Source organism: Ixodes scapularis, unplaced genomic scaffold (genome assembly GCF_016920785.2).
Source record: "Ixodes scapularis isolate PalLabHiFi unplaced genomic scaffold, ASM1692078v2 PGA_scaffold0__279_contigs__length_252992795, whole genome shotgun sequence".
NCBI lineage: Eukaryota > Metazoa > Arthropoda > Arachnida > Ixodida > Ixodidae > Ixodes > Ixodes scapularis.
In genome coordinates, this window is record NW_024609835.1 from 41,029,844 (window position 1) to 41,039,083 (window position 9,240).

At 44.9% G+C, this 9,240-nt stretch overlaps 1 protein-coding gene across 1 annotated transcript in view; it reads right to left on the bottom strand.

Annotated features, from left to right (window-relative positions):
• LOC121046269 overlaps positions 1–1,940 on the bottom strand; it is a 157,338-nt gene extending 155,398 nt beyond the window's left edge. The window contains exon 1 of the mRNA XM_042294082.1: positions 1,782–1,940. The gene's annotated coding sequence lies outside the window, so the exon portion shown is untranslated. The remainder of the gene's footprint in view (positions 1–1,781) is intronic.
• Positions 1,941–9,240: the final 7,300 nt, after the last annotated feature.

Sequence of the window (9,240 nt, forward strand, 5' to 3'; positions counted from 1 at the left end):
AGGGAACACAAAAATGCGGCGTATCACTTAACCACTTTTGTCCATCGTCATAACTAGGGTGTGCATTTTCCGGTTTTAACCGAAAAACACCGATAAACATCCGTCGGTGACTAAAATATAAAATCGGTTAAAACCGAAAAACACCGGTGGTTTGATATTTTCGCCCTGGTTAAAACCGAAAAACACCGGTCGTTGCTAGTTTCCGACCTAGCGAAACCCTTTCACCGTAGAGGTTCGTCAAACGTGTTATCTCGTGGATCCTGCATTCTTCCAGTGTTTATACATGGCTTGCAGGTGGCGTCAGTCCGCCCTCCTTTCTGGGGGTCAAAAGCGTCTAGTGAACGCAGTGGAAGCTAAGCTCTCAATGCCTTTCCCCTGTTGTGTCTCCCATGGCACCCTTTTGTGGAAAAATTAACGCAGTGGAGGATAGGCTCTCACGTGCCTTTTCCTCATTGTGTATGGCCAAGTGATGTTGGTGCAAGCCATGTATTCAGAGGTTGCTGTGGTTCCTGGAAGACACTGCCAACGTCCGTGTCGTACAGGACCGTGCGTTTTCATAATTGCGGGTTGCAAACCGCAAGGAACGTGCTGCCATGAGGGCAGCACGTTCCTTGCGTGTAGATGCAAGCATGAAAGTATGCTTGCATCGACTATAATAACCAAGTGTGAGAAATAGTTGCTTCCTAGAGAAGAAGTGTATGAACTATGTGAATAAAATTGGAACTCTCTGTTTCTGATCAATCGCCTTTTTTTCACCGATAATCACCGATTTTAGCCTCGTCGTGAGACGTTCCACCGAAATACACCGGTGTTTTGAAAATAAATAAACACCGAAAAACATCCGCCGATTTTTCTCACAAATAAACACCGGAAAGTACACACCCTAGTCATAACGTAGACGTTCTTGAAAATCTTGGACCGTCACCCCGCAACTTTTCTTACACAAAAAGGGACAAACGGTCAAGGACAAAAACGGCAGAATCAATCTAACTGCCCGCTTCGTTCGTTTTCATGAAATCTCGTGCGTCGTGGAAACGGGCATTTATGTGGCAGTACCAAGTTCAAGAATAGATTCTGTTCCCCCCTCCGTTTTCGTTCGCACGCCGGCCTATAAAAGAGATCTCTTTACCAGGGGCACTGACAGATATTTTTCTTTTACTTTCACTATTTTCCTAGTTCGCATTTTATGTCCGTTATTTGGCTTCAATCGATAAAATACATAATAGCTTTAAAGAAATGACATGAAGCCATCGTCAAGAAATCATTCCGACTTAGAAGTCCGATTATTTGAACAAAGTTGTTCCATCTTGTATTGTACTCGATAGCAGTCTTTTTTTTTTTTTTTTTTAAGTCTAAGGCGGTGGTGTTTTTTTTTTTTTTTTTTTTTTAGATTATATTTTGCTCTGTTTTACCCGATTATATTTCGTTTTATTCCAGTGTTTAGTACCTCTACTCGCGGAGTAACGGTTACAAAACATCTCGGTAAGTCTGCTCCATTGGATGGCAGTGTTTCCTGTGGTCGGAATTAAAGTGTAATGGAGTATAACGCCACATCCAGCTACAAGCCAATCACTCACGTGAGCAAACCACACACATACGCACACACACACACACACACACACGAAAAAAGAAAGGAGGACCGCAGTGTTCCGTTCGATCGCGGTCGCGGCCAGAACTTTTTTGTTGTTGTTTTTGTCCCAAAGAAGGCGAGGCGCGCGACAGAGTCCAGGACGATAGATATATTGGCGTCGTCTAAGCCCGGAGACGGGAAGATGGCGTACCGGACAAGATGTGTCGGCAGGCCGGTGTCCGACGCGTCGATCAGGGCTATCGATCGGCACCAGCACCAGCGGGGCGGCGGCGGCTGCTGCGGGACGCCCGGACCACGTCCGTCGTCGCTCCAGCGGCCCAGCCCGCGTCCGATCAGCCCCGGGGTCGATCAGATGCGCGGGAGAAGGAAGGGCTCCTGCCCAAATCGCACGCTGGCGGGGCCCTGCAAAGACCGCAACCGGGCTTGTCTCGTCGCATTCCGAAAGAAAACAAAAAAAACTTTATTCCCTTACAGACATATATCTCGAAGGCAGCCTCTATATACATCCTGCAAGAGACAGGCTTCAATAGAGGAACTGTCCGAGGCGTACTTCTTCCTTGAATAACAATCCCGTCCCATGCAGAGCGCAAGTTTGTCTGCTTCTTTTGCACGGGTTGTGGTGACGTCAGAACGCCGAGCTTTGATTTGCTCTGATTGAAGGATCGTGGGTAGACCTCAAAGCAAGCTGCCTTGAGGTCTACCCACTATCTATCCTTCAATCAGAGCCAGTCAGAGCGCTACGTTCTGACGTCGCCACAACCCCTGCAAAAAAAGCAGACAAACTTAAACTGTCTGCGAACAGTGCTTGAGGCGTCTTTCCGCACATCATTTTGTCATCGTGCCTGAAACAAACTTTTAAAAGTCTGATGTACGAGCGACATGTCACTGCGTTAACATTGCCCCACCTTCTGGTTAGTGGGCATCACCATGATGAGACTGCCTCTGCAGTGCACATGCTTGTGCATGGGGTGCAAAAAGGTGTCACACTGCTCGTACACGTCGTGCAGCAGACACGGTATTCGCTGCACACACGATGACGAAATTATCTGCGGTCAAGCGTCAAGCATATTCGAAGGCTGTTTGCTTCATGCATGCTTCGAAGATGTTTGCAGAGGGCGTTTTGGATGACCAGTGTGACTGGACCCCCTAATCCATAAGGAAGATAACCTTTTTTTTTATGGTGTACCACCAGTGCATTCGCGGCTTTAAGTTCTGAGAAGAAACAAAAAAGAGAAAGAAAAATGAACTTGCGCATCTAATGATTGCGGGGTACGAGATCAGGAACTAATTAAAGTTCCGTTCTTAGAAATGTTTCTTAATACCCGTGTCAGACGGTGTTCCAGAGATCCTTTTCACTAAGCTCCTTTATTAGATCGGCCAATCTGCTCGCGATGATGAGTGCGTGCACGTGCCCTACGGCGTGCGCTGGTTCGCCGATTTTGTGTAGAGGAGCTTAGAGGGAAAGGATCTTTAGAACGCCGTCTGACATGGGTATTACTTCCTTTATTTTTGTACTTTATTATCTTCCCGCCTCACATTGTTTTCGCGTGTTTCTTCATAAGCCCGCACATAGTTCGTGAGGTGTAAATGCACATAGTACCAGCTTCTTACTAAACCAAGCAACTGCAAACACCGTTCTTTTTTTTTTTTCCTTTATTGTGGCACTTGTTGTCTGTGTTAAGTTTCACTAAATCTTAAGTCTCAGGTAATTGCACTACACAACTTCTGCTTTTTTTTTTCCTTTAAATCTATAGGTGAAGTCGCGTCGAACACAGTACTGAAAGAGGTTTATTATTGGCGGCCGAAATTGATAAAATTATATCCAAATGCGCCTTAGCGGTCAATAACGCGCGAAACATTACATTTTTTATTTGTAAAATAATTTTGAAAACTTTGTCTCTTTAAAATTATTTAGTTCATGTTAAAATGCTAAAATAATACATTTAAAGTCGTCCAAAAGTAACGAAATGTTTCCAGGATGATGTTTGCGAAAGTTTGAGAGAAGGATACAAATTCTAAACGTAAATATATATGCTGTCAGAATAGAGTATACGTAGATTGTCCTAAAAACGCGTCGAGTATATATCTGTGGTTAATATAGTCTTGGATCGAGGGCGAAGCAAAGATGACACGGACGACAATCGTGAAAACCCTGCCGTTTCTCCCCGCTCTGCGGATTTTATTTCTTTAAAGTACGCATCTGAACTTCCAACCATGAAGCGCGTTGTCTTTCGTGCGGTATGCGTCACAACATATACGACTTCGACAATAAAACACGACAAAAAAATACGATGTATCCCACTGCCTAAATCAAAAAACAAAAAAAACCAAAAAAAAAACCGCCAGGTTTAAACATATTCGCGGCCTCATGGTACGCCCAAGTTCCCTCCGTTCATCGCATGCAGTGATGAACATTCCGTGTTTTCTGCGGAAAGTACACACACTGACATTTTTTTAGAGTGCATCACTGCCGTGCGCATTTAAAAAGCACAAAAAAAAAACACAGGAAAAAAAAAAAAGATGTGACTCGAAGATTGCGCTGACCCCAGACCGTTGTTGTCAGGTGCTGCAGTCGCGGATGCTGCAGTGGCAGCGCGTGATCGAAGCTGGCAGAAAACGATTCCGTGTGAATTTTTTAAAGAAAACATATGTAAATAAATTGACGCAAGTAATGTTCACAACGTTTTCAGATATAATATCAATTCACATTTTCGTTAGCACATGTGCGGAACAAAATCAAGTTTTTAGGATAAAGGCCTGTTCACACATGTAGCGGAGCGCTACACTCGTAGCGCTGATCTCTCCCTAAGCGCGTGCTGACGGGAGCGTTCACCAGCTTTGTGTCGCACCGTCAATACTGTTGTTCATGGCAGACAATAAGTAGCAGACGACACGTGAGAAGCTCTACATTAGCGCTTCGCTGCATGTGTGAACCGGCCTTAACGCAGCTTTTGTTCTAGCAAAACGTTTTGCGTGGTTTACATTAAGAATAAAACTATATTAGAATATAAGTAACTTTTCTGTTAAATTTGTCTTCCATACTATTTTCGGTGAGTACACTCTAAGAAACACCGGCGCGTCTACTTAGCCTCAAAACACTCGAAGAGCCAATCTCTGCGATCTAGGAAATTACCATGAGGCGCCACATCTGTTTAGATCTCAAAATTAAGTTTGCACTGTGGCACTACGCAATGCAAGCATGACGCTTTGCATTGCGTAATGCCACAGCGCACACTTCATTTTTAGCTCTAAACAGATGTTCCGCGTCATCATTCGCTGAGCTGATTTCGTAGATCATAGAGATTGTCTCTTCGAGTGTTTTGAGGCTAAGTAGACGCGCCGGTGTTTCTTAGAGTGTAGGGCGGTATTAAAGAAATAACCTGCCGTGTAGAAAAAAATATTAGTGACAAGAAACTCGGCCTTTTGAATGAAGTGTATCTTATGAACCTGATTTATTTATTATATCAATCTGATTTATTTCCTTTTTTTTTCGATAATATTCTTTTTCCATCCTAGACGTCAGGATAGCAACAACGGTATCAGATCTAGTTACGTGGGGCGTCAATTCATAATGTAACGTAACGTTTCGTAACGCTGTCACGACGTCACGCGACACCACAATCGACATCCAACATCACGTGAGATGTGACGCCGTGCTGCGCGGATTTGCGCATATATCGCTGACGTCACTTCAATGACGTAGCATCCACAGCCATTGCGGTGCCTGCCTCCCACCATGCAACTTGCGTTACTTCAAAAGAGCAAGTAGGAATGACCACCAGCGTGATTCCATGACGTCACGTGCAAGCAACGTGCACATTTGGGCGATAAATCAGAGGAGTGCCACAATTCTTTATTTTCTAAATACCAAACGACGCTGACAGCCAAGATGTTCTTTTGCTAACTTCACCACGCCGAACTGTGGGCCGAGCCTTCAAAGCCGTTCTGAACTTTCTGCCTGGTGGACCCTCTGCGAAGGGGCATCACGAACAAGGAGCCGAACCAATTCTATCCGTTTGGAGGCTATAGTCGATCGGAACTTCCCACCGTACCGATAACTCGAACCCCCAGCTACATTTCCACCGTATCTCTTTTTTCCATCCTCGGTTTCCCGATCCCCCAGCCGGGTAGAGGCTTGCCCCATAAAGGACGCCCGCACCTCTCCCGGTTCTCCCATTTTTCTCCGGGCAAAACCAGACAAACAAATAACAAACAGATAGGGAGCTTATCCGCAAGGAAGCCTCCATTCATGCTAGCGTTATTTATTTTATATTTTTTCTGCCGGCATTACAAATTGCGATCTGTTCGCGTGCACGGCTTCATCAAGCTCCGCATCTCACACCGGTTCACCGAGAACAATCAACGCGCATTGCAGGGAGGACCCGAATCCGGCGCTGCTGTGCATCTAATTGCCTTCCCTGCCAGTACAAAGCCCCTGCCGCCCGAGAACACGGCCCGTTTTTAGAGGCTGTCGTCATCCCGCATGACAGGCTCCATGCGCCTGGTCTTCGCTGTAATTGGCGTTGGCCCGAAAGCAAGCGTTGCTGTAGCTATACAATGGCTCTATTCTAATTAAAGTACGCCATTGAGAGCAAACTATGTAGAATGCTTGGGGAGATAGCATCTGAGGAAGTAGTTTACCCTCGTTCGTCGTGACACACACACTCAGAACCTGCAGCCATAGCTAAATATTAATTAGAGGCGTGCAATTATAGCTTCGAGGGCGGGGCGAGTTCCGAGCATCTCATTATCGCACCACAGCCAATCAGATTGCGGCATTAGTTGATAAGAAAGCCAAGGGACCAATCACAAAGCGGGAACGTAATAAGCCAAGTCCTCACGTTTCTTGGGCTATCCGAGAGTATGAGGAGAGCAAGTCGTCTGCTTCTTGCGCAGGGGTTGCGGTGACGTCAGGACGACGCAGAGTTCTGATTGGCTTTGATTGAAAGGATAGTGGGTAGGCCTCAAAGCTAGATGCCTTGAGGCCTACCCACTATTTTCCTCAATCAGCCAATAAGAGCTCTGCGTTCTGACATCATCGCAACACCTGTGCAAGAAACAGACAAACTAGCACTCGGCATAGCTTCCACACCGTGAAAAAACATAAATATATAGGGAGTATTCACTGGACGCCATATTTGTGGGTGCTGTTTAGAGCGCATGCTCAGAACGAGCTCACATCAATAGGCTGCTAAGACCGGCACTCTTGATGGTGCGGAATGCACGTTTCAAAAGAACTGTGGAAGCTCGCCGTCAGCACGCGCTCAGCATTCGCGCACACAGCTATGGCCGCCAGTGAATACTTCCTATACTACGTTTTACCTGACAATGGGCCACAGTGGATGGTATGCGAGCCATCGAAGCCACTGAAAACCACGTGTCACGTGACATTTGAGAGAAGCACAAGCCTGGCCTGGTCACTACAACCTCTAGCCTGGCCCTGGATCGGCTGAGATGATTCGTAACCCCCGCTGCGATCCACCATAATGTGAAACAGAGTAAAGATGTCGCTCTATGAACTGTGAAAGCTACGAATGATTCTGCACTGCTCAAATTTGTGCAACTATCGTATACGCCCCTAAATGCAAATTAAACAATGTACTTAACAAACACTATGGAAAAGCTCCTTTTGCCACGGTAGGTGACAAGCCCTTAGGACGGGAGTGAGAAAATACTAACAATAATATTTAACGACTGTCGAGTTAATAAAGACTAAAACTTAATTCGCCTCAGCCCAAAACGCAAGCTTTGTGTCCTGAATAGTGTCGCGTGAGCTCCGAGACAAACACGCGTGTTCAAAGCTACAGACGGGAAGTCGGCACTACGCTTCTGGACGCTGGAAAATTGGAGGCTCTTCTCACAGTTTATTGTCGTTCCAATAACTATGGCTTATTATCGCTCTTCTACGTTTGGTTTTCAAGGCTGTTTTATTGTGCTTGTCGTGCACGTAATGCGCAAGCGATACTCACATTTCTTTTTGTCGTGCCCTAATCAAGGTTCTTAAGGTGATCAAAGGCAAGTTAAAATTAAAATTTTAAGTCGGAAAAGATTGAAAAGATTGTTATGAATTTTCTGAATCTTATGTTTTTCTGAAGCTCAGAGGTCGACTGACGTAGCCCTGGTTACACAGAACGACACATGGCAGAAATCGGAGTTCGGTATCCACGCCAACCAACCAAGAATCGCCTCTCATGAACGCTATGAATAACTCAGGTGTGCATTGTGCACATGCGCACCGTACACATAACAGCTTATGTGCTTTTTTTAATTAATTTTAAACCTGCAAACACGGTTTTACATTACACACTTAACCCAGTCGTTAGGAAGTACCGCACGGCATACCTGTACCCGACAGTTCTCCCTGTGGAAAGCATGTCTCGTACACTCTCTACGAAACGAAGGTGTTGCAAAACTTCGCACAAAGTTTCTGAGCTTTCTCAAGATACATTGTAATGCAGAGTTCACCGGGGCAACCGCCATCCTTTTTTCACGCCAGCTTTATCGTAACAAAATGAACGTCGTCACTTTGAGAGAAAAAGAGAGTGCACTCGAGATATCCGGAGCTCTAAACTGAGGACCACGGTCCTCAGTTTTTGCTCTTTTTGCAACTTCTGCAACCACCTTCATCAATCACGACCAGGAGAGGTAGCCGGGTCCCTTCTTTCCCAAACCTAAAATAGAAAAGCGAGGAGCCGGAAACTTTCAAGCGCGCCACGCATCGTAAGACAGTTATGGGTCCTGCGTTCTCCCAGTTATCTACCCTCGTGCTGTTCTTACGAAAGAACGCTATTTAGAAAAGACTCTCGGAAATTCAAGCGTTCGCGCTGACGCCATCTCTTTCCTGCATGCGCTAAGTTTCCAGGCTAAATGTACCGTTTCAAAGGGCTTCAAAAATAAAACAACAAAAAGAACGGAGTATTTTTTTCATATATATATAAGACGGGAGTTCATCTTTTGTTGTGAAGTATGCTTCTGTCGTCAGTGCTGGCAAAGACTGGTACACTTCTGCCGAATCTAGGTTCTTTTGACGAAGCGGTAAAAATAGTAAGCGCTAAAAATTAAAGCTACTCTTCAGTGTTTGGTATTGTTCTATTTTTCCTACCTTGTACACCAGTATACAAGGTATCGGGTACGAGTAGCAAAGGATCGAACCGCGCACCTATGTATATATTGGACACCTAAAACACCGATTCGATCTCATTTAGATCATTCAAATTTATTAGGCGAAATCGTGTCGAAACTAACATGGGAACACGTGTAGCTGAAGGCTATATTAATTCTAGTCAAAAATAAACATTAATAAAAAAAATTAAATCCGTAGATCTCTTATTGTTCTTGGTAGTATCGTCGTTGAAGTTGAGTTAAACATTTTAGAGGTGAAGTGTATAAGTGCACACCTTTGGTCGATGACCAAGGAGTACGAGCGCACTGCACCTATAGCTTTGAATATTGCCACAGAAGCCTGGCATCGCATTATCTTACGTTGCATTTAAAATACAAAATGTACTTTTTATATGAAATTTCATATACTCTAGGTTCTAAATGCCATATTGGGAAGCAATGTCACTCACGCTATGCATACAACTGACCTCCGTGTAACCATGGTTATCCCTAGTCATTTTACCGCCATGTCCACAGACGGCTATGAC